This window comes from Macaca mulatta, chromosome 9 (assembly GCF_049350105.2).
Source record: "Macaca mulatta isolate MMU2019108-1 chromosome 9, T2T-MMU8v2.0, whole genome shotgun sequence".
NCBI classification, from domain to species: domain Eukaryota; kingdom Metazoa; phylum Chordata; class Mammalia; order Primates; family Cercopithecidae; genus Macaca; species Macaca mulatta.
Window position 1 is genome coordinate 106,095,916 of NC_133414.1, and position 23,950 is coordinate 106,119,865.

The 23,950-nt window shown below is 40.8% G+C and overlaps 1 protein-coding gene and 1 non-coding gene across 10 annotated transcripts in view; one reads left to right on the forward strand and one right to left on the reverse strand.

Moving 5' to 3' along the window:
- PLCE1 (phospholipase C epsilon 1) overlaps positions 1-23,950 on the forward strand; it is a 349,678-nt gene that overhangs the window by 164,155 nt on the left and 161,573 nt on the right. The gene's annotated exons all lie outside the window — the stretch shown is intronic.
- LOC114675465 (U6 spliceosomal RNA) lies at positions 14,761-14,867 on the reverse strand. The gene has a single exon (XR_003726469.1). It is a non-coding gene; the product is annotated as a U6 spliceosomal RNA (small nuclear RNA).

Here is a 23,950-nt window from a genome sequence, read left to right on the forward strand (position 1 = left end):
AATGTAATATTGGGTGTGTTTCTGTACCAGTTAATCAACTAAAAAGTATTCATTAGCTGCCCACTGTGGCCTAGTGCTATGGCACCTATGGGAAGAATGGAGAAGATCATATCTGGAAGTCTTCAACTTCTAAGATAATATTTCTCATTCCAGAGAAAATGTAGTATTAGGTTTCAGGTCTACTGAAGTAGCCCTTACCATCTAAAGAGAATTCATAAAGTGCTAGACTGCTAAGTTAAAGGTGGTATGAGTAGCTCATAGGGCCAGAAAGCTTGGTAGGCACAGGACAAAAACCTGTTTTAGGACCACAGGTGATCAAGTATCATCCAGGAGTGTGACACTACACCCGGTGTAACCTAAGAATATGACTCCATACCAGTTGTGACGAAGGAATGTGACTCCGTCACCAGGTGTGACCTGAACATAGCACTCCATTCCTAGGTGTGAATACTTCCATTTTGAGCTGGGAGATTGATTCCATTTAATTATCTTATGTGCCCTAATTTTGCTCCAAGAAGCTAGTTTTTGAAAGGAACAAATTATGGCCTAATTCTCCATAAAGTTTTTACACCAAAAAGAGAGAGACAGGGAGAAGGAGAGGGAGGAGAAGGAGAAGGGAAGGTGGAGGGAAGGCTAAGGGAAGGAGAAAGGAAGGGAGAAAAGGAGGGAGGGAGGAAAGAAAGAAGGAAGGAAAGAAGGTAGGAGGGAGGGAAGGAGGGAGGGAAGGAAGGGAAGAAGGAAGGAAGGGAGGAAGGAAGGAAGGAAAGAAGATAGGAGGGAGGGAAGGAGGGAGGGAAGGAAGGGAAGAAGGAAGGAAGGAAGGAAGGAGGAATCAATGAAGTCAGAAAGATGACTGGTGAGGATAGCAACACCAGACAGACACTTGGGGTTTACATATTTGAGCTGGTTATAAAAATGTCAAGTCCTGATTACAGAGACTCAGAATGGACCATATTGCAGAAATTTGTTTGCAAAACAGTTATTTGAAACGCTGTATCCAGAAAAACAACCATTAGATTCCAAAGCTTCCCTCCAAAACTTACTGAATATTTAACTAAAACAATAGTTCTTAAAAATGCCAAAGAATAGATGGAGACTCTGCAGAAGTGGTTACCTCCAAGAGAGGCCTTTGAATGTGAGCATCATTGTGTTTTGGATTTGAGTCTTGACTTCAACACTGGGTCATCCTATTCAGGTGATTGTACTTCTAGGCTTCAGTTTCTGCATCTGCAAAATGGGAATAAAAGCAACAACTTCAGAGAGTTGTTTTGAGTAATAAGTGTGACAATGTATATAAAGAACTTAGGCCAAGTGGCTCAGGCCTGTAATCCCTGTACTCTGGGAGGCAAAGGCAAGAAGATCACTTTAGGCCAGGAGTGCCAGACCAGTCTAGGTAACATGGAGAGATGCTGTCTCTACAAAAAAAAAAAAAAAAAAAAAAAAGCCAGATGTGGTGGTGTGTGCCTGTGGTCCCAGCTATCCAGAAGGCTGAGGCTGTAGAATCACTCTAGTCCAGGAATTTGAAGCTGCAGTACACTATGATCCTGCCACTGCACTCTGCCTGGCCTGGGTGATGGAGTGAGACTCTCTCTCTACAAAAAGTTTAAAAATTAAAAATAAAAAAATAGCTTGGCATAGTATCTGGTACCTAATGTATGTTCAACCAATCTTACAATGATGATGGTCATGCTGGGGCTGATGATGGTGATGATGATGGTAGTAATGCGGATTGCCACCACCACCTTGAAATGCCAGCCTTTCACTGTTCTTGATTCAAAGACTCTGCTGTTAGCTCAGTTGTAGATGTACAAGACAAGACAAGTACCCTCCAGGTTTCCCTGGCTGTGGGCCTAGAGCACTAGCAACTCCTGGGACACCTGAGAGGAGGTACCTAGTGGCTGGAGGCCGCACCTGTGTAACTCCTTTAGTGAGATTTTCCTTAGTTCCCATGCATTAGGCCACTGATTCATTTAATCATTTGACCAATATTTGTTGAATATCTACTATGTGCCAAGGATATAACAGCAAACAAAATACAGTCTTTACTTTCAAGGGATTTACCCACTAATGGAGGAAATGGACAATAAACATGCAAATGTTAAGATAGTATAAATGTTATAATTGAAATAAGCACAGGATATAGGGCCCCAGAGGGAAGTTCCTATACCATCTTCAGTGACATCTGAGGTTTCTACAACCATTTAAGTACCTGGAGAAATGTAAACAGGTATTTAACCAGGGAAAACAAGCCCTGACCTATATTATGAAAATTCTATTGTTTTTACTTAATTCTCTGCTGATGTCATCTCTATTTTATTCCCTCCAAAGTAGAAAGATGCTAAGCATTTACTCCTGGTATTGAGAGCCTTATCTAAAAATCTATGACTGGGACAACATTTAGTGTTCCAGTTAAAATGTGTATATTGTAATGAAGATGACTTACTCATTACAATAAAATTAAAGGAGATTTTTTTTTCAGTACATGACACTTATACTTTTGAGTGTTTCTAAATTGTTTATTGTTTTTAAAGAATAAGCCTCATTTTAATGAGCTATGAAAATTCTTGCTCTTGGGAAAATTTATAGTACATAATGAAATGCTTATAATCTGTTTATAATAACATGTGGGTCAGTAGCAAATATTTAAGAGGACAAAAAAGAGAAGATCTCACCATAGTCTGAGTCATAATTTAAACTTCTACTGGAATTGAGTCTTCAAACCAAGAAATAGTGAATAAATTAGTACAGTTAAAATAATAAAAAGATATTTTTAAGGGTGTTTAGATTTTGGTAGACTAAATTCTAATTATAGATATTATGCTATCATCAGGAAAGTCTAACATGTTTTGTCAACTGGAAGTATATATTTGGTATTTTGTCTTTTTAACTTCATATTTCATTGTGGCAACAAACTTTAAAAGAAATTTTCTATAATGTTAAAGTCACAAGTGATTCCTTGAACAAATGTATGCTCAAACACCACTAAGGATCTACCTTTGAATTTTACAGTCACCAGAAACATCCTGTGTGACAGTAGCAGGTATTTTGTCCCTGTTTATACTCAGAGACACATTTTGGCATCAATAAGCAGACTCATCTAAAATCCATTTCAAATCGATATTGTTGTGGATGATCTGGGAACATGGAGGGTAAGAGAGAGTATAACAAGTTTCAGAGACCCTAGCAACTCACAAGATCTGGGCAGATAGACTACCAAGTCTAGAATCAAAATCCTTAACTAGGGTTGACCAGCTTGTATGAGCAAAGCCAGTATTTGGTCCTAAGCCTCTCTGATTCCCAAAGCCATGTTCTTAACTACTAGGAAACACTCCAGTATTATCTCCCACTCAGGAATCCTGTGTACTGACTTATACCAGGGGTGTGTGCGTGTGTGTGTATACACAGAATATAACATGAAACCTTAGATTTGAATGGAGGTCCATTTGACTACAGAATTGATCATTTTCCCACATACCTGTTGCCCCCTTGCCCTAGCGACCTCCGATGATTTTGGAGATGTCTGTGGAAATGATATCCTTCCATTCTTTGATATAGACACCTATGAGGGTAGTTGGGAGTCTTCCCCCTGATGGTTACATATTCATAGCACAGTCAATAAATGGGAAAAGAAGCAGCTCCTATTAGCTGATGGGCCAAATAGAACATATTTCACTCTGCAAAAGAAGCCATTGATTGGACCCAGGCAGAGAAGTGGTCAAATCAATGGTAACTAAGAGAAGAGGGTCTGGAAGAGTGTCTGGGCAGAAGCAATCATATGTGCAAAGGCCCAGTAGCAGCAGGGAGTATGGCAAGTTTGAAGTCTGGGTGGAGAGTGGTGAGCTGGAGGGTTCCTTATGCCAATAAAGTCTGGAGAAGTCGGAATGACAAGCACTAACAGGTATTTGGGCACTCGCTGTGAGCTGGGCACTGTGACAAGTGTTTTTAAAGTATTATCTAATTTAAGCCTTATATTTTTGCTTATGAAAAAGAGAGAGAGGCAAAACAGAGAGAGGCAAAACAAACTGCCAGGTAACACAGGCTCTTGCAAAGGGCTCTAGAAGCAATGGGAAGCCATCAGAGAGTTTTAAGCAGAAGTAGTGACACAATAAGACTTATATTTCAAAAGGATGATTCTCATCAAAATAAAGCAGGGATGCCCCCACAGGCACCACCCCTTCCAGCCCTCATTGTACCCCAAATTAAAATATTTACATTTGAAATAGTCATGGATATTGAACTTGAAAATAAATGATTATTCTGAAATAAAGACCGAGATGGTGTTAGATGAATTGCTCTTTAATTGTTTTGAGGAGTTGGAGAAAGGAATAATGGCTAGTAACCTAGCTCTCTCTACTTTCTGGGAACTGTATTTCAAGAAGCTGGACTTTGAAGGAAGCTTGTGGTGTAAACTACAAAGGGGAATTAAGACCTGTCCCCTCTAGGCCCAGGTGGACTAGTAATGCTCCCCCTACCCCATGCCACACTCACTAATGACTATGAGTCATAGCAGTGTTTTACTTACACTGCAGGAACACAAATTCCTTCTTCATGGGCCAAATCCAAGCCATGTGTGTTTTTCTTTGACAGCTGCAGTACTTTAAAAATTGGGAATCTTGCATTAAAATGTTCTGGCTTCTCTGGCAACCCTGGGCCACTCTTCACCCTTGGCCCATGGGCTGACACTGACCCATGCTAACCCCCGCAAGATGAGACACACCAGCTCTTTACCACACACCTGGCCCCACCTCCAGGTAGTGTCCCACTCAGCTCTAGCCTCATTTACCTGCTTGGTCCTGCAGGCATCTCCATTTTGGACCCTGGAGTTGTATTCTGAGATTCACACAAGCTTTGGGGCACTTCAGTTCAAGGATTTATGAGGCTGAACTGGGAGTTGGGACAAAAGGGAGAAGGGCTGTAAACACAGACAGGTCATCTGTGAACAGCCATCTGGCTGGGTTCTTCCTGGGAAATACAGGAAGCATTCCAAGCAGGGAAAGCAAGTAAGATAGTGCCAAGGAGAGAATGTGTGCAGCAACTGTAAGACAATGAAGAAATGATGCAGTAGACATAGTGAGAGGTAAGGTTCATTTGGTAGCTGTGGTTACAATTTGGAGAATGAGGGTGAAAATTTGAACCTAAAGCATTAGAGAGCATTGCAGACCCTTAAGCAGGTTGAATTTTGAACTGTAGCACATTAGGACCAATAACCTGGAAGCACCCTCTATAGGAAGGAGAGTGGCACTTACAAACCTGAATGCTTTTCCCTGGATTAGGAATTGGGTGCACTCAAAATAGAGGGCCAGAAGCCAGCATGGGCCCACTTAGTTTTCATTGGCACGAGACACTGGTTACAGTAAAAGGACTAGTCTTGAAAATTTAGCATCACCGGGAGAAAAATGAAATGTAATAAAAATTAGAGTCAGTTAAGAACAGAGGCATTTTTACTACGACACAGCACCATTGTAAAAAATCTCCCGCCTTGTGCCAAGGGTCCGTGCTGCTAAACTCCTCCCCCGAGTCAGTGCATTGGAGTGCTCTCAGCGCAGTCGGCACAGCCAGAGCAACTGGGAGCGAGGCCTTCTCCAGGCTTACGTAAAACATAGATCTTGCCCAAATGTGGAAAACCTTTAGGGACATGAAAACCATTAGGGATTCGTAGCCCTGACTTGAACCAAGCAGAATAAACAAACCCCTGACCAAATTGGAACTCACTGGACGCCTTTCAGAGTTATCCAAGGGGAAAGGCTGGAGGCCTCAAGGGTCTTTGAGTGGGTTAATGTCTTGTTTTGGCTGCCTAGCTCAAGTCTGATGACGCTTTATCTGTACTTTGTTCTTTTCTCAAATGTCTTAACGCCTCAGTGGCAAATCCACAAATTGATTGTGTTTTGAACCTATAACATATACCACACTATATTTTCCCTGCTAATGGGATAGTAAAGCCCAAGTTAGACCTTTTGTTACAAAAGATTCAGGAACTGGACTGGAAAGGTTCCAGGTAGCATTCACACTTTCCATGGACAAGGTCTTGGTAAGTTCTCAACCTTATTTCTGTTTTAAATATCCTTTGTCACTCTTTCCAGCCTCATCATTTAGTTTTCTATACGCATAATGTAGAGAAACATTGTGTCTCCCCCAACAGTTAAGTGACATCATTTTCAGACTCTTTTTCTCCCAGTTTTTTTTTTTTTTAATTTTTTTTTTTTACGTTGAGGAGGCAGAGCCAGGCATGGTGGCTCACACCTGTAATCCCAGCACTTGGGGAAGTTGAGGCAGGTGGATCACCTGAGGTCAGGAGTGTGAGAACAGCCTGGCCAACATGGCAAAACTCTGTCTCTAATAAAACTACAAAAATCAGCCAGGTGTGGTGGCAGGGGCCTGTAATCCCAGCTACTTGGGAGGCTGAGGCAGGAGAATCACTTGAACCCAGGAGGTGGAGGTTGCAGTGAGCCAAGATGGCACCACTGCACTCCAGCCTGGGCAACAGAGGGACACCTTGCAAAAAAAAAAAAAGAAAGAAAGAAAGAAAGGAGAGAGAGAGAGAAAGAAAGGAGAGAGAGGAAGGGAGGGAGAGAGAGAGGGGGAGAGAGAAAGAAAGAAAGGGAAGGAAGGAAGGAAGGGAGGGAGGGAAGGAAGGAAAGAATAAGAAAGAAAGAGAAAGAAAAGAAAGAAAGAAGGAAAGAAAGAGAAAGAAAGACAGAAAGAAAAGGAAGAAAAAGAAAGAAAGAAAGAAAAAGAAAGAAAGAAAGAAAGAGAAAGAAAGAGAAAGAAAGAAAGAAAAATTTGGGGAGGCAGATTAGAGATTAGAGAATTATGAATGTTCATTCATCCAATAAATATTCAATTGAGTGCCTGCCGTGGACTGGACGCTATGCTAGGCACTATATTGTGACAGTGGAGGGGACTGGATTGAAGAAGAATGAAATAATACCCTGGATCCCTGATATTCACAGTCTGTTACAGATGGAGATGGGCATAGAGATGGGAAACCAAAGCACAGAGCACCAAGAACCAAGCCCTAGATGGTCACAAATCCATATCTCACAGAAGCGTGATCTGAACTATCATGGAGCTCTTACCCTGCCTCTAGTCTACCTGCAGGAAATATAATAGAATGTAGCACAATATAGGAAACATTTGCAGAATGCCTGCCACCCCTGTTCTAGCTAGGGATGAAAAAAATAAAATGAAGCACTGTTCTTAATTCTAGGAGTTGATTTTGCTTAACAGAGAGACAGACATGAACCAGTGGTTACATTGCAGCATGATACACAAAAGGCAAAGAATGATGATTAAGAATGTGGAGTTTGATGACAGATAGACCTAAGTCCCAGATCAACCACATAGAAACTTCATGATCTGGGGCAAGTTACTTAACTCCTCTCTTCTAAATTTCATCATCTTATCTGTAAAATAGGACAATGCAGACACTTGCCTCAGGTAATTATAATGGGATAAAAAGTAAATTAATGAATATAAAGTGATTAGAACACTGTCCAAAGAAAGTGGAGATAGAGCAAAGAAGGCACTCAGAAATGGCAAGAACAAAGGCTTAGCTGCAGGATGTGTCTCAGGATGGGAGCTGGAGGGGTCAGGTTTGGCAGGAGAGGGGAACATGCAGGGGGCCTTGAGAAATGGAGCTGGAACGGGCATCCTGGTTTGCAGGTGTACTGGGCCCTAGGTCAGAGCAAATCTTGGGAGGATAGGGATCCAGGACAGCAGCTACTCCCAACTCTTGCCTTCAAGGTTCATTTCTTCCATTCACACGTGGCCCTTATCACTATTCCAAGGTGTATCAGCCACAATCAGTTCTCACCTTCCCTGGAAGTTCTCTCTGGTCTTCCTCCCTAGCTCAGTTGGATCATGCACAGGCAAATAAATCCCTTTTCTCCTTCTCTAGCTCAACCATGAGAAAGTTGGAATTTTTTAATGCAAAATTTTCCTTTCCAAGGCGAAGAGAGAAAGGATGGAAGGAAGAGAGGGTAGGAAAAGGGACTATAGGAAGTGGAAGGAAAGGGAAAAGGAAGGAAAGGATATATAGACACACAGAAACACAGAAACAGATATGTTCAGCAAAGCATAGACGTCATACCTCATTTATCAAAAGTGGGTCACAGATCAGCCTTGCCAATGGATTCCACTTGTAGGACCTCCAGTGCTTATTCTCTTTCTTGCTTCTTCCCTGAATGTCTGCACTTGGAGAGATTAAACCAGTTGTCTGAGAAGAGTTGGCTACCATGGCTGCCATGTCTATTCCAGAACTTTCTAACCTCTCACACAGCACCCCAAGTCTTTAATCCCCTTGGCCCTGTTCGTTCCACTCTACCTTGACACTGGTTGTAGTAAAAGGACTAGTCCTGAAGATTTAGCATCACTGGGAAAAAAATGAAATGTAATGAAAATTAGAGTCAGTTAAGAATGGAGGCATTTTTACTATGACACAGCACCGCTGTAAAAAATCTACCCATGTGTGCCAAGGGGTCCACGCTGCTAAACTCCTCCCCTGAGTCAGTGCATTTGAGCACTCTTGGCACAGTCCGCATAGCCAAAGCAGCCCAAGATTTTGACTTCAAAATCTTGGTGTGGTCAGTTCACACAGGCTACTTGAATCAGTCTTTGAGCCTTGACTGATCTGAGCCAATCAAGTTCACAGAAAACTGACTTCTAAACCCAAATGCCATTTCTTAATTTCTGAGAGCTACATGCAGCTCAGTTGCTGCAGGTAATAAAAACAACAGCAATAATGACTGCCTTTTATTGAATCATGCACTACATGTCATAAACTGTTCTAAGTGCTTTACCAGCATCAACCCTCTTGCAACTAAAAGTGTGGGCCCAGAACCATCAGAATCTCAAGCCTCACCTGAGACTTCGGGTCAGAAACTGTGTTTTTTACACTTGATCTTAGCCAAAAGGCTGAGAAGTGATAGAAACTGCGCTTTTAAAAATAAAATTCCCAGATAAAAACCTAGGTTCTAGTTCTGGCTATACAACCTTAATCTTTCCTCCTCTGCCTTCTGTCTTTGAGTCCCTTGGTCTCATTCAGTTTCAAGGTCAACTTTAAAATCCCCCAATTCCCATCCATTGAGAAAATGTTTGAAGATTCTCTTTGGCGCCCAGAGTCCATATTCAACAATGATAAAACCCACTCAGAGTGACCAGAAGGAAGTTCTGGTTGATGGTTTTTCCTTCAGAGACAGCAGGGGCTGGGCAATCGGGTCCCTTCAGGTGAAGGGACTACAGAGTAATTAGATATGATTCACCTGCTGTCTCAAAGTAGTATCTTCTTGTATTTTTTATATTTATATCTGTAACTGTAGACAAAAAGGAAATTGCCCTGAAAGAAATAACTGGCCAGTGAGTAATTAGGACTCCAACGGAGTGAACGAGCCACCTGTCTTATGTGTATAAATGACCTATTTCCCCCCGTTGCTAACTTTCATGTGCTTATAAACAAGTAGATGTTAACACACTCCCGGTGTATATGACAACCTACATGGAGGTCATGCAGAAACACGCGGGCCTTCCATTACGGCCCCACCGCTGTGCTGAGTGTTGTATGCGTGTCTTCTGTACTTCTCAAAACAACCTGGCAGGGTGGAATTATATCCTCATTTCAAAGATGGGAAAACTGAGACTTAGGGGCTAAGTTTATGCCCCTACAATTTCAAGTATTTAAGAAGCAGACTGAGGAGAGAGAAGACAGCTGGTGACTTCAGATCCTTTGTTGTCCTGAACCCCAAACTTTCCAGCCTCAGTCTACAAGCCCAAGGCCCTGTGGTTAGGCTTAGTAGGTTCCCTTGTTTTAGCAGACTGTTTGAAGAAGATGTAGTGATCCCAGTCCACTTCCACTCAGAGGCACACCAAAGTATTTGTTCCAGCCACATAGGATAGTTTACCTGTGAGGAGTTTAGGGAAATTCATTTCCGCTATCTCATCTGTGAAGAGTTTAGGGAAATTGATATCCTGCTGTATCATCTCCTATCTTCCATGATGTTTTGCAGTCCTTCTAGCTGGGAGTTCACAGGACGTTGACCAGATGGCCTGCTGTTCTGAATGATTAACTAGAGGGTTGAGCATCTAGGGAGTATCTAAGCAAGGATTTGAACTTGAGTACATCCCACTTCAAAGCCCATGCCTCTGAGCACTCTCCTTTATATGATATGGAGCCCTAGGGAGGCCTCTGGTTGGAGGAAGCATGTGCAGTGAATGAAGGTGCCTGGGACTCTCAGGCCTGCAGCCCTGATTTGCGCAGTGAGAGCTGGCAGCAGTCCAGTGGGCATGGGGGTTCACAGATACCAGGTTCCAGCAGTCTGAGCTGTCCATGGTCAGCTGTGGGGGCCAACACCTCCTTTGTCTATATTGCTCAGGCTCTCCAGAGAGAGGCCAGCAGCTGTTCCTCCATGTCCTATAACTGTTTTATACCAAATCAGAAAGAAACTGACCTCAGGAGGTAAATTTGAGGTCTCCCCCAGACCTGTATCATTCATGTGCGTTTTCTTTACGTGTCTCATTGGGCTGGCCTCCATCCTCCCACCTCCCACTGCCATCATGGAAATCATCTCTGACAAGGCCAAACAGCCTATCTAATCCCCTGGACTTTGGCCAATAGTGGGTTCCATAAGGACTCCCCTTGGTCTTTCACAGCATAGGACAATCAGGAGCTTGTTGCAAATACTCACTTGGGTGGAAGTCAAGGGAAAGCAATGAGAATATACATGAAGGGACCAATTCTCAAGACAATTGGTGGGCAAATGGATGCAAACTTAGCCCGAGACATGAAAGAATAACAAATACCTCCAAGATTTTGGTCCTGGGGAAATGAAGGTTGTGCTATAAAAAGAACGTGAAAAGTTAGATCCAGTTTGGATATCTTGACTTTGAGATGCTGGGACATTCAAGTAGAATGCCAACAGAGGCATTAGGATTTTATTGGGGCGAGAGGTCAAAACCAGAGTCACACATTTATAAGCCATGTGCTTAACTGCGGTGGTTACAGCTTGAGGTGAGCTTTCTTAGGATGAGAGAGTGGTGTGCAAAGGACTGAGAACTTTCAGGCTGAAAGGCTGCAAGGGGGCCAGAAATGAGCACCATGGCTGGAGAGTTAAGAAGAAAGCCCTAATAAGGTAGTGTCCTGAGCCAAGACTCAAAGAAGGTCCTTGGAGTTGGGCTTAAAGTTGTAGTTTCCCAAGCCCCCTCCACAAAACAACTCTGTGGTGATTTTAACACACCCACTCATAGTATCCCAAAATGAATCACTAGACACTTTGGCATAGTCGTTTTGTTCCTATGAGAAGTGGGTTCGACTGGCTAGCCATATAAAAAAGAATGGGACTGGACCCTCTACCTCTCACCATATACAAAAATTAACTCAAGATGGATTAAAGACTTAAATGTAAGACCTCAAACTGTATAAGTCCTAGAAGAAAACCTAGGAAAAGCTCTCTGGATGTTGGCCTAGGCAAAAAATTTATGACTAAGTCCTCAAAAGCAAATGCAACAAAAACAAAAATAGACAAATAGGACTTAATTAAACTAAAGAGCTTCTGGACAGCAGAAGTGGGTTTGACTTTGTCAATAAAGATTTTCTACTTAAATCATCAAACGTAGCTTAAAAACTTATTAACTGCATAGTTAAATATAAAACAGTTCCTATACAACCTTGTTTATTGCTAGATTAGATACATCGCATAGGTGGAATCCACATAGTAAGTACACAATGAGTACTAAATGTGTAATAGCATTTGCTCAACAAGTGGAACGCTGCAAATCTATGACCTTCTAGGTTTTGGTCCCATTTCAGTTGAAAAGGGAAAATGAACAATTATGAGTTCCCTCATAATTTAAACTCTGGTACCCAAACTACAGCAAATGGTTAAAAGCCTGGGCTTTGGAGTCACCCGCATGTGATTCAGAATTCTGGCCTCATTAGTTAACTACCTGTGAATATTTGGACAAGTTACTTAACATCTCTGAGTTTCCTCATCTATAAAATGGAATACTAATTGTACATCAGCCACGGAGTTGCTGATAGAATTGAATAAGATACTTAAATAAGAATTTTCAAGTAATATACTTAGATAGCTAAGCAGCACATTCTGTAAATGTTAGCAAATAATTTTATCAGTATCATTATTACTGCTGCCTTTTATAGGGGAAAAAAATTCCAAGTCCATATGTGTTTTTCTCATTAACTTAAGTGACTTGACCTACCCAAAGTCTGGTACAGGTTATTTCTACAATAGTATGTTCAAAATCAGAAATATCATGCACTGATTTTAGGTCATAGAGCTATTTTAATTGATACTCGTATCATCAAAGGTTGAAAATGTGATTATAATAACAAACAACAATAAAAGGTGCATGTTCAACATTACTTTCAAAATATATATAGATTTTCTTTCTTTGAAACAAACATAATTTTTAAAAATATCAGATTGTTTATGATATGAAGTCATGGTTACAGTCACGTTGCAATTTACCATCTGTTCTTGTCCAAAATACAGGTCCAAGTTAGAGCCAGAATTGCAAAACGACAGTAAATGTCTGTTGGTCTTGTACAAAGCTCTTCTCAGTTAGACCATACTTAAACATGGAATATATTCATATAGAAATGAATGTAGAGTTAAACATGAAAATCAATCAATGCAATATATCACATTACTAGAACAATGGACAAAAACCACATGGACATCTCAATAGACATAGAAAACCCATTTCACAAAATCCAACATCTTTTTATGAAAAAAACACTCAACAAAATAGAAATAGAAAGGAACTTCCCCAACCTGATAAAGTGCATCTATGCAAAGCTCACAGCTAACATCACACATACTGGTGAAAGACTAAAAACTTTCCACCTAAGGTCAAGAACCAAAAATGATGTACTGTCAGTTCTAGCCAGGGCAGTTAGACCTAAACGAATGGAAAGACATCCTGTATTCATGAAATGGAAGATTTAGCATTGTTTGAGTGGCAATATATTTGCAAAGCAATCTGTAGATTAAGTACAATCTGTATAGAATTCAACCTGTCTTTTTTGCAGGAATAAACAGGGAACCCAGAATAGCCAAAATAATTTTTTTTAAGATTTCTCATTTCAAAACTTACTACAGAGCTGTAGTAACCAAAATATTGTGATACAGGCATAAAGACAGACATAAAGACCGATGGAATAGAACACAGAGCCCAAAAATAAACCCTAACATATATGGTCAAATAATTTTCAACAAAGACGCCGAAACCATTCGGTGGGGAAGGAACAAGCCTTCCAGTAAATGGTGCTGGGGAAACTGGATATCCACATGCCAAACAATGAAGTTGGACCCTTACCTTGCACCATGTATAAAAGTTAACTCAGAATGAATCAAAGACCTACACAGAAGACCTAGAACTATAAAATTCATAGAAAATGTAGAGGAAAAGCTTCACGATATTGGGTCTGGCAATGATTTGGATATATACCAAAGGTACAGGTAAGAAACGAAAAAAATAGATAAATTGGAATTAAAAACTTTTCTGCATCAAAGGACACTATCAACAGAGTAAAAAGGCAACCTACAGAATGGGAGAAAATATTTGCAAATCACATCTATAATAAGAGATTAATAGCCAGAATATATAGAGAACTAAAATTCAACAACAGAAAACCCAACAACACAATTCAAAAATGGGCAAAGGACTTGAATAGGCGTTTCTCTAAAGAAAATGTACAAATGGCCATTAAGCACATAAAAAGATGCACAGCATCATTAGTCATTAGGAACATTAACATCAAAACCACAAAGTACAGGACGGGCATGGTGACTTATGCCTCTAATCCCAACACTTTAGGAGGCCAAGGTGGGAAGATTGCTTGAGGCCAGGAGTTCAAGCCCAGCCTAGTCAACATTGCAAGACCCCTGTCTCTCTCTATATATCTATATCTATTTATATTTATTTATCTATTTATATAAATATATATAACTATATATTTAAAACTATATATTTATATGTATTTCAAATTATATACTTTATATATATATTTAAAACTATATATATATATTTAAAACTATAAGGTACCACTTTACCCACTAGGATAGATAATTGGGAAAAAAAGTAAAAAGAAAACTAGTGTTGACAAGGATGTGGGGAAATTGAAGCCCCAAACATTGCTGGTGGGAACTTAAATTGGTACAACCCCTGTAGGAAACAATTGGAATGTCTTCCAAATGCTAAACATAGGAGTTACCATATGATCCAACAATCCACTGCTAGTTATATGTCCAAGAGAAGTGAAAATATACATTCACACAAAAATTTTATCCAAATGCTCATAACAACATTATTCATAACAGCCCAAAAATGTGAACAATCTAAATGTCCATCAACTGATGAATAAACAAAATGTGGTGTATACATACAATGGAATATTATTCAGTTATTAAAAAGAAATGAAATAGTCATACATATTACAACACTGATAAACCTTTAAATCATTATGCTGAGGGAAAGAAGCCAGACACAAAAGGCCACATATTCTGTGATCTCATTATATGAAATGTCCAGCATGGGGCAAATCCTTAGGGATAGAAGGTAGACTGGTAGTTGTCAGGGCCTGGGTGAGAGGGACTGGGGGAATGGAGTGATGGCCAACATATACAGGCTAACATGTTTTAGGAGGTGATCTACATTCTGAAATTGATTATGGTGATAGTTACATAACTCTGAATATACTAAAAACCACTGAATTGTACACTTTATTTTTTTTGTTCTTGTTTTTAAAAAAATACAGAATGCTTCACAAATGTATATGTCATCCTTGCGCAGGGGCCATGCTAATCTTCTCTGTATCATTCCAATTTTAGTATATATGCTGCTGAAGTGAGCACAAATTGTATACTTCAAACTATACACTTTAGAAAGTCAAAAAAAAAAAAAAAGAGAGAGAGACAGGGTCTCACTCTGTCGCCCAGGCTGGAGTGCGGTGGCGCAATCATAGCCCACTGCAGTCTCAAACTCCTGGGCTCAGGTGCCCCTCCCACCCCAGCCTCTCAAAGTGCTGGGATTATAGATGCGAGCTACTGTGCCCAGCCTAGAAAATAAATGTTACGGCATGTGAATTATATCTCAGTTTAAAAAAAGAATGGACATAAATAGTTCAGCAGTGTTTTAGCATGAAAGAATTTAACTCTGAGAATGTTCTGACATCTTGATGGGGTGTGATAATAATGCCACAGTGGAAGGGATGTGAATATTAACAGAAAAAAAAAAAACTGTTTCCTCTACACTCACACTTCCGACACCAAATGTGTGGGGGTTTTCCACACCAACAATCTATTCTCCGTCTCTCCTGACACCGACTGGGTGTTTTATAACACAATTCTGACATTTTCCACCCGGAGCTAGCATCAGACACCACGGGTTAAGTAGGGGCTCAGTGCCACAGGACTGCTCCCACGTCAGACACCAATCACAAGTCCTGGGCCTTTGGTATTTCTGACCAAATTGGCTACAAATGGGGGTCTTCATGACTCTCTTCTGAGGTTCAATCATTTGCTCTAATGGGCTCATAGAACTCAGGGAAACACTTTACTTACTTTACCAGTTTATGATAAAGGACGCAAATGAACAGCCAGATGAAGGGGTGCATAGAGCAACGTGTGGGGAAAGAGGTGTGGAGATTCCATACCCTCTCTGGATGACCACCTTCCCAGCACCTCCTTGTGTTCATTCACCCAGAAGCTCTGTGTACCTCATAGTTGAGGAATTTTTATTGAGGCTTCATCACCTCAGCGTGATTAATTTAGTCAGTCTTCAGTTCCTTTCCCCTCCCCAGAGGATGGTGGGTGGGGCTTAAAGTTTCAAGCTTGTAATCATGCCTTGGTTTTTCTGGTGCGCAGCCCTCATCTTGAAGCTATCCAGGAGCCCACCAAGAGTTACCTCATTAGAACAAAAGACACTCCTATCACTAGGAAACTCTAAGGGATTTAGGACCATAGATGAGGGAAAAAAGATGCTCCTAGAGTTTTAGGAGCCCTATGCCAGGAACTGGGAGCAGAGACCATATATATATATCTTTTTTTTTATTTTATTGTGTCACACATATTCTTTTCATAGAGGGAAGAGCTGAAGAGTTAAGAACAGCCTTTTTTTGGTGTTTTGGGGGAGCGGGGTCTTTTTTCAATGGGGGGATTCATTAGTACAGTGTGTGGCAAGATGATACAGACATTTCTTTTTATAAGAGTAAGTGAGGTATCACTTGGGATCTTAAAAAATATTTTCTTTTTATTATTGTGGGCACCACACCAAAGGGTGCAAGTTGCAGGTTATAAAAACAAAGCAAAAGTTTCCGTAGCCTGAAATGGTTGGAAATATGACTGAGTCTCCTCGTTAAGCTTCTAAGATGAAAGGCTCCAGAATTCCTTCTTCCTCTTGCAAATGTTAAATTAATGATGATAATAAGATGACTGATTATTGAGGGCTGAATATGTAGTAAACATTTACATGCATTTTCTTGTTTTAATTTCCCCATCATCACTGTGACATACCCATAGTTGTTTAGAACATATCCAAGGGCATGAAGCAAATCAGCAACTGAGCTGGGCTGCGATCACACATATTAATCCCAAGATCCCACTCTACTTCTACTCTGGGGGATCTGCCCCCAGGAGCTTACAGCACCTGAGATCCTAACCACACCAGTAAGGGAGGCAGTGGAGTATGGAGACAATGCCCTGGACTGGGAGTCAGGGTTCCCAAGTTCTGGTCCACCTTTGCCACTAATCAGCTCTGTGACCCTGGGCAAGAAGCTTGGGCAAGAAGCTCAGAGGCATGGTTTTCTGATGTGTAAAGTGTGGAAAATTCATCCCAGCTCTCCCTGTAGTTCCTTCCAATTCAGGCATTCAGCCCGAGTCCTGCCTCTTTCACCCTCTGATTGTCATTTGTGTACTGAGACTAAAAGGAAGAAAACCTTCGAGTCAGTGTAGGCTGGTGATTTCAAGATGCTGGACTTTGGTGTTGGACCGATGTGACACTGGTTCCATTACTTATCTCAGTGTGATGTTGAGCAAGTTCTTTAATTGTGTCCCCATCTGCTAATGGGAATAATAACAGCATGGGGTGCTGTGCTGTCTACATAGAGTGGTTGTGAGGATAGAGTGAGATCTTGGTAGAGAGTTTTAATGCAATTCCTGGCACATTGTAAGTACTGGGATGTTATATTATTATATGTTAAATAATATTATAATTTATTTATGATGATGGTTGTTGATTGTTACAAAACAGAGACACAGAATCCTTTCAGAATAATTAGTGTAGTTTAAATAGTTCACCCAGGTCAGACTTTGGAGCTCAGATTGCCTGCTTAGGCTGAATTTTGAAACCATTCCATATCTAGAAGGTCAGCCATACCTCAAGACTCTGCTGCTGGGTAAGAGGGCATCAGATTGTCACCAAAAACACTCCAGAGTTCCTCCTCTTGTAAACTTTGAGTCAGTGATGCCATCTTCCCCTATATGAGACAACATACTATTACAACTTACCATATGAATTTTGACTCACATATTCTTTTTTACCCAATGTAATCAGAAATAGATGAGTGATCAGTGAGTATTGATAAAACAGTTAGTTAATGTGCTATAAAAGGAATAGATGAGAAAATGCTGCTCCCTGGAAATTTCCCCATGCGGGTAGGGAATTTTTCTCTTTCAATGTTATTTAACATAGTAAGCACAGATAAAGTTATATTTACAAGATTGTTTATCACAGTGTTGTTATAATGGTAAAAAGATGTAAATATAACATAAAGAGCCATCAAAAATCTAATATTACAAGAATAGCCTCAGAGTTGGGGGAAAAGTGCATTATAGAGTTTTTTTAAGCTAGAAAAGAATGTGTTCTCTGATCCTAATTTTGTGAATATTGCGTGTATTTATAGATAAATATGAAATGCAACAACAAAAGTATTAGCAGAGATTACCTCTGGGTATAAGATTCTTATTTTAAATTTTCTTTTTTTTTTTTTTTTTTTTGAGATGGAGTTTCGCTCTCGTTGCCCAGGCTGGAGTGCAATGGCGCAATCTCGGCTCACCACAACCTCCGCCTCCCGGGTTTAAGCGATTCTCCCGCCTCAGCCTCCCGCAAATTTTCTTCTTTATACTTCTTTATATTTTCTACGTTTTGCACAGTGAGCAAAAGTTGTTTTTTTGTTAATGAAGATTCTATCAACTTTTTTCTTTTTGCTGTAAGGCTCTTCTGTCTGGTAGATTGTTTCATCTAAATATGTCTTAACTCTCAGTCTGAATATATTGGTTTTTTTTTTCTCTTTTAAGTACTGACTTAGAAGTAATATGCTTCATTGATTTTGTGAGCTCATCTTTTTCATGTAATGTTCAGGACAAGCCAGACACATTTGTTGCAAGATTGATTTTGTTACTTTGAAAACCAATAACAGATAATAAGATAAAATCACCAATTAACTAACCTTTTTCTAAACCCATCGCTTCCCTGTTGAAAGCAATTTTCAGCTCTTCCTGAGATTTAGTGTATTTAAGTCAGCTCTGAATCTTCTATAAGAAGAAATCAATGTTCTTCTCTCTCTGTCTTATTTTATGTAATTAGAATTGCACCACTAAAGGACTATTAAATGTACAATTGAGAATCTAATACTTTTAAAAAGTCTACAAAATTAATTCAAAGCAAAGGAAAATGGATAGAGTAGATAAAATAAGTTTTTCCTACTTTCTTCTCTAATTGTAACTTAAAATAACTTTTAAAAAAAACAATATTACCATATATATTGGAAAAAAAATCTGAACAGGCCAAAAGCTGAGCCAGTTTTTTGAGCATGAGAAGATTGAGATTTTGTTGCCTTGAATTTTTTGGATATCATTTTGATTTTTTTTTTTTTTTTTTTTTTTGAGACGGAGTCTCACTCTGTTGCCCAGGCTGGAATGCAGTGGTGTCATCTCAGCTTACTGCAACCTCTGCCTCCTGGGTTCAAGTGATTCTTGTGCCTCAGCCTCCCAAGTAGCTGGGATTACAGGTGCCCACCACCTCGCCTGGCCTCTTTTTGTATTTTTAGTAGAGACGGGATTTCACCATGTTGGCAAGGCTGGTCTCCACCTCCTGACATCAGGTGATCCACCCTCCTCAGCCTCCCAAAGTGCTGGGATTACAGGTGTGAGCCACTGTGCACGGCCCATTTTGATCTATTTTTAAAAGTACTGTCATATGTGCATTACAAAAAAGTTGAGCAAAACAGAACTGTGTAAGAGATACACTATTATTTGGTGTGCACTGGACAGGGTATGCAACATGTACCTATATTTACAAAATTATTTTTCCCCTCAATAGGATAAGATTCCATTGTTCTCAACTTGCTTCTTTGTCCTCAATATTTTGTGAAATAAATTCAATTTCAGTACATATAAATTTACCTCGCTTGGTCTATATTTTTGCAAGAGTTTCTGTTGGATAATATTGTAGAAGCAAGATTTCTAGTACAAAGAATAGACATGCTTAAAATTTTGTTTTGCCTCTCAAGAAAGCTTGTACCCATTTCACCCCCCCTCATATGGAATGGGAATGAAAGATAAAGTTTCTGACACATAGGCACATGGAGATTCTCCCAGGTTTTGATAGGATATAATTGAAAATCACGATCAGAAGGTTGCTCAGCTGGCTTGGGGAGGAGATGCCTTCTAAAGTCAGAATCCTGTAAGGTATTCCTACCTAACTCTTCAACTCCATTCTCTACCCAGAAGAGAAAAAACCTGTGTGTGTGTGTGTGTGTGTGTGTGTGTGTGTGTGTGTGTGTGTGCGCGCGCGTAGAAATATGTCTCCTCTGCAAAGGATGCCTCAAAATGCTGAGTGTAACGGAGGGCAGATTTTTGGAGTCAGAGCTGCAATTAAATTTCAGCCCTGTCTCTCAATAGCAGGGTGTCTTTAAGCAAAATGTTTAACGTTTCTGACCTGTATTTTATCGTCTGTAGCAGGGAGATAATCACAACACCATACAGGGTTCACTGTGAGAATTAAATGTGTTACTTAACACAAAGGGCTCATAAATGGTGAGGACTAAGAGCTCAATTAATGGCTACCATTGAGACTTGAGAAAGGGTGATGATGACCAAGCCAAGGGCACCTTGGAGGGTAAAGTTTTGCCCACTTTTGCAGAAAACGTGAGACAATCACTAACAGTCTAGTTAAGATATGCTATGTGGGCCAGGCACAGTAGCTCACACCTGTAATCCTAGCATTTTGGGAGGCCGAGGCCGGTGGATCACCTGAGGGCAGGAGTTCAAGACCAGCCTGGCGAAACCCTGTCTCTACTAAAAAATGCAAATATTAGCTGGCATGGTGACACATGCCTGTAATCCTGGCTACTTGGGAGACTGAGGCTGGAGAATCGCTTGAACCCGGGAGGCAGAGGTTCATGCCACTGTACTCTAGCCTGGGCGACATAGCAAGACATCGTCTCAAAAAAAAAAAAAAAAAAAGATATGCTATGTAACACTACAGCTTCCCCACCCACATCCTGGAACCCTGTTTGATTTTCACCATAACAATTTTATCATTTTCTCATATGCATCATTACTCATTTACTGTGCTTATTGTTTATCTCCTTTCTTAGGTGTTCCATATGAACAAAACTTTGTTCTTGTTCACTAAATTTCAACATTAGGATAGCTGAAAACAAAGCCTGGCACATAGTAGGCACCCTTTTTTTTTTTTTTTTTTGAGACAGAGTCTTGCTCTGTCGCCCAGGCTGGAGGGCAGTGGCGCGATCTCCGCTCATTGCAAGCTCCGCCGCCTCCCGGGTTCACGCCATTCTCCTGCCTCAGCCTCCTGAGAAGCTGGGACTACAGGCGCCCGCCACCACGCCGGGCTAATTTTTTTTTTTTTTTTTTTTTTTTTTTTGTATTTTTAGTACAGACAGGGTTTCACCGTGTTTGCCAGGATGGTCTCGATCTCCTGACCTCGTGATCCACCCACTTTGGCCTCCCAAAGTGCTGGGATTACAGGCGTGAGCCACCATGCCTGGCCCATAGTAGGCACTCTTAATGAATGAATTTCTCCTTAACATTTCTGAAACCCATTCAGATGTATTGGCAGCTAATAATGCCAGCCCTTGGACACTGAGCATGCCCAGAATAACCCAGGCTCAGCTTGGGATAACACAGAGGACTGGGCCAGAAGCTAGAAACTTCAGGTTCTCTCTTAGCTGTTGCCAGTTCTGGGGCTGACCACTCACAAGCTGGATTTTTGGGCAATTCATGTAACAACTGAACTCAAGTTTTATTTAAAAAAACAAAACAAACAAACAAAAAACCCTAAAATTAGCAATGGCTACCTGTCATGACTCCCTTACATTATGCAGGATTCTGTGAGATTATCTTATAAACTCTGGATTTTCATCTGGGGCATAGCAAGAAAAAATGCTTTTAATTTTCATAGGGACCAAAAAGTAAAAAATAAATAAAAGAAAGAAAGAAATGGGAAATGGCAGGTTTTGCTGGACTCTAGCCCAAGCCCAAGGCTCTTGGGGGGATCAGGATCTGAACAAGCATTTTTAGAAACTACTAACCCTGAGGGAAGGGGTTCCCCAAAGGCACTGTACCCCAAGGCATTAGGTGGAAAATGCTCGTCAAATTTAGAGGCTTATGCCTTGGCCCTACCTAGTATTTCTGGGCTCTGCAATTTGTGGATAGCTTCTGGGAATGGCAGCTTATAACTGAGGTCAGAGCCTGGCTATCACCTGCATGGACAGAGAGGAGAGGGGAGGGGAAGGGAAGGGAGGGCTCTGTGTGGTGGCAAGAGGGCTCTATAGCGGTGCTGCAGCTTCTCAGAGCAGTATCCCTCAAGCAAAGACTTGGACTGGAATTCCCCTCCCTCAAGGTGGAATGATATCTAGGTTGACCCGGAGACCCAAAACTCTAGGCTGCATATGTATTTTCATCCTCCCATCACCCCCATCTGCCTGTTTCTTCATGAGCCACACCTGTTCTCTAGTGCCTTCTAGAAAATAAAGCTTCCTTCCTGGTTTTCTACAGTGATGCTCCATCTCTCTTAGTATAGCATTCAGCCATGGGAAATAATTTACAAATTCCTAAATAATCCACAATCTCTCCCCTGCTTCTGTCTTTACATAGGATTCCAGCCACATGGCGAAGTAAGCCTCCTTGGAACCACCAACCTCACAAACTCCTTATGCTTCATTTCCCCCAATGAGAATCTCTGAGTATGATGAGAAGCATTCTGAAGACACTGTAATCCCCATGTAAATGATATAGAGACAGACAACAAGGTTGAGGATGTGCTATGTGCTATGATACTATATTCCCCCTCGTGGGAATTATTAATGGCTTTGAGAAGTCCTGCAGTTAAAAAAAAAAAGCCTGTTTAACTTTGTTTAACCCAGTAGTTCCCTAAATTACTAACTAAGAAACTGTACTTTGCATAAATTGAGTGTGACACACTTTGGAAAATACTGATTTAAAGTATAGGAACATTCGTGTGAACTCATGGGGAGGAAAGGAGAGTGTGCTTCTGAGTTTCTGAGTTTCTATGTGCTACGCATTATCACATAGTTGTAGTGGTTCAAGTGATGGTTCCAGACTGACCAAGGAAGGAAACTGTTTACCCTCTTGGTCAAATCTTTAACTTTGGAGTTTGAAGAGGTTATTTTATCAGATCACTCCAAGTAAACTAACACAGTAATTGATTTATTGTGAATTAAATCACTTGAGATGCATCTATAAACCAGAATGCCAATGTGGCAATATCCTGAGTGATCAGGAACATGAGCTCTTGAGTCAAATAGATCCCGCTCAAATCCCAGCTCTCTGACTTACTGCTTATTTGACCATATGTGAGCCTTAGCTCTCTTATGAATAAAATATGGACAATAATACTATCTATGTCCTGAATTAATCTATATAAAGCACTTGGAACAGGAAACTTTATTTTTGAGCAGAGAATCAGAATGTGAAGTTACTGTGTCTCATAGTAAATATTTCTAGGCTGTGACAGTATCTAAAGATACAGTCTTCAATATGGTTTGACTCTTGTCCCCACCCAAATCTCATCTCAAATTGTAATCCCCCCTTGTCAGAGTAGGGGCCTGGTGGGAGATAATTGGATCATGGGGGCAGATTTCTCCCTTGCTGTTCTTGTGATAGTGAGTGAGTTCTCATGAGACCTGATGGTTTTAAAGTGTGGCACTTCCCCCCACCCTCGTCCTCTCTCTCTCTCCTGCCACCATGTAAGATGTGCCTTGCTTCGCCTTCACCTTCTGCCATGATTGTAAGTTTCCTGAGGGCTCCCCCGCCATGCAGAACTGTGACTCAATTAAACCTCTTTCCTTTATAAATTATTCAGTCTCCAGTAGTTCTTTCAAGCAGTGTGAAAAGGGACTAATACAGCCTTACTCTTCTGTAGAATAACTTTTTTTTGGTTTTTTGAGACGGAGTTTCACTCTTGTTGCCCAGGCTGGCGTGTGATGATGCACCCTCCGCCGCCTGGATTCAAGTGATTCTCTTGTCTCAACCTCCTGAGTAGCTGGGACTACAGGTGCTCACTGACATGCCTGGCTAATTTTTTGTATTTTTAGTAGAGACAGGGTTTCATCATGTTTGCCAGGCTGGCCTCAAACTCCTGGCGTCAAGTGATCTGCCAGCCTCGGCCTCCCAAAGTGCTAGGATTACAAGAGTGAGCCACCATGCCTGGCCTAGAATAACTATTAACTGAAGAATATGGGACTGAGAGTAAACAATGAGGTGGGTAATTTTATTCACCAGAAACTTCTTAAAAAGAAAAGAGCCACAGTGTCCAGCGGGCTTTATGAACTTCGCTTCATGGATGATGAGGAAGGACCAGGGGTCCTAGAACTATTCAGTTTTTAATCCATCTTCCAGTGGCCCACGTTGTTAGAGAGCAAGGCTCAGAGGTGAGTTTCAGCTGAGCACTAGGG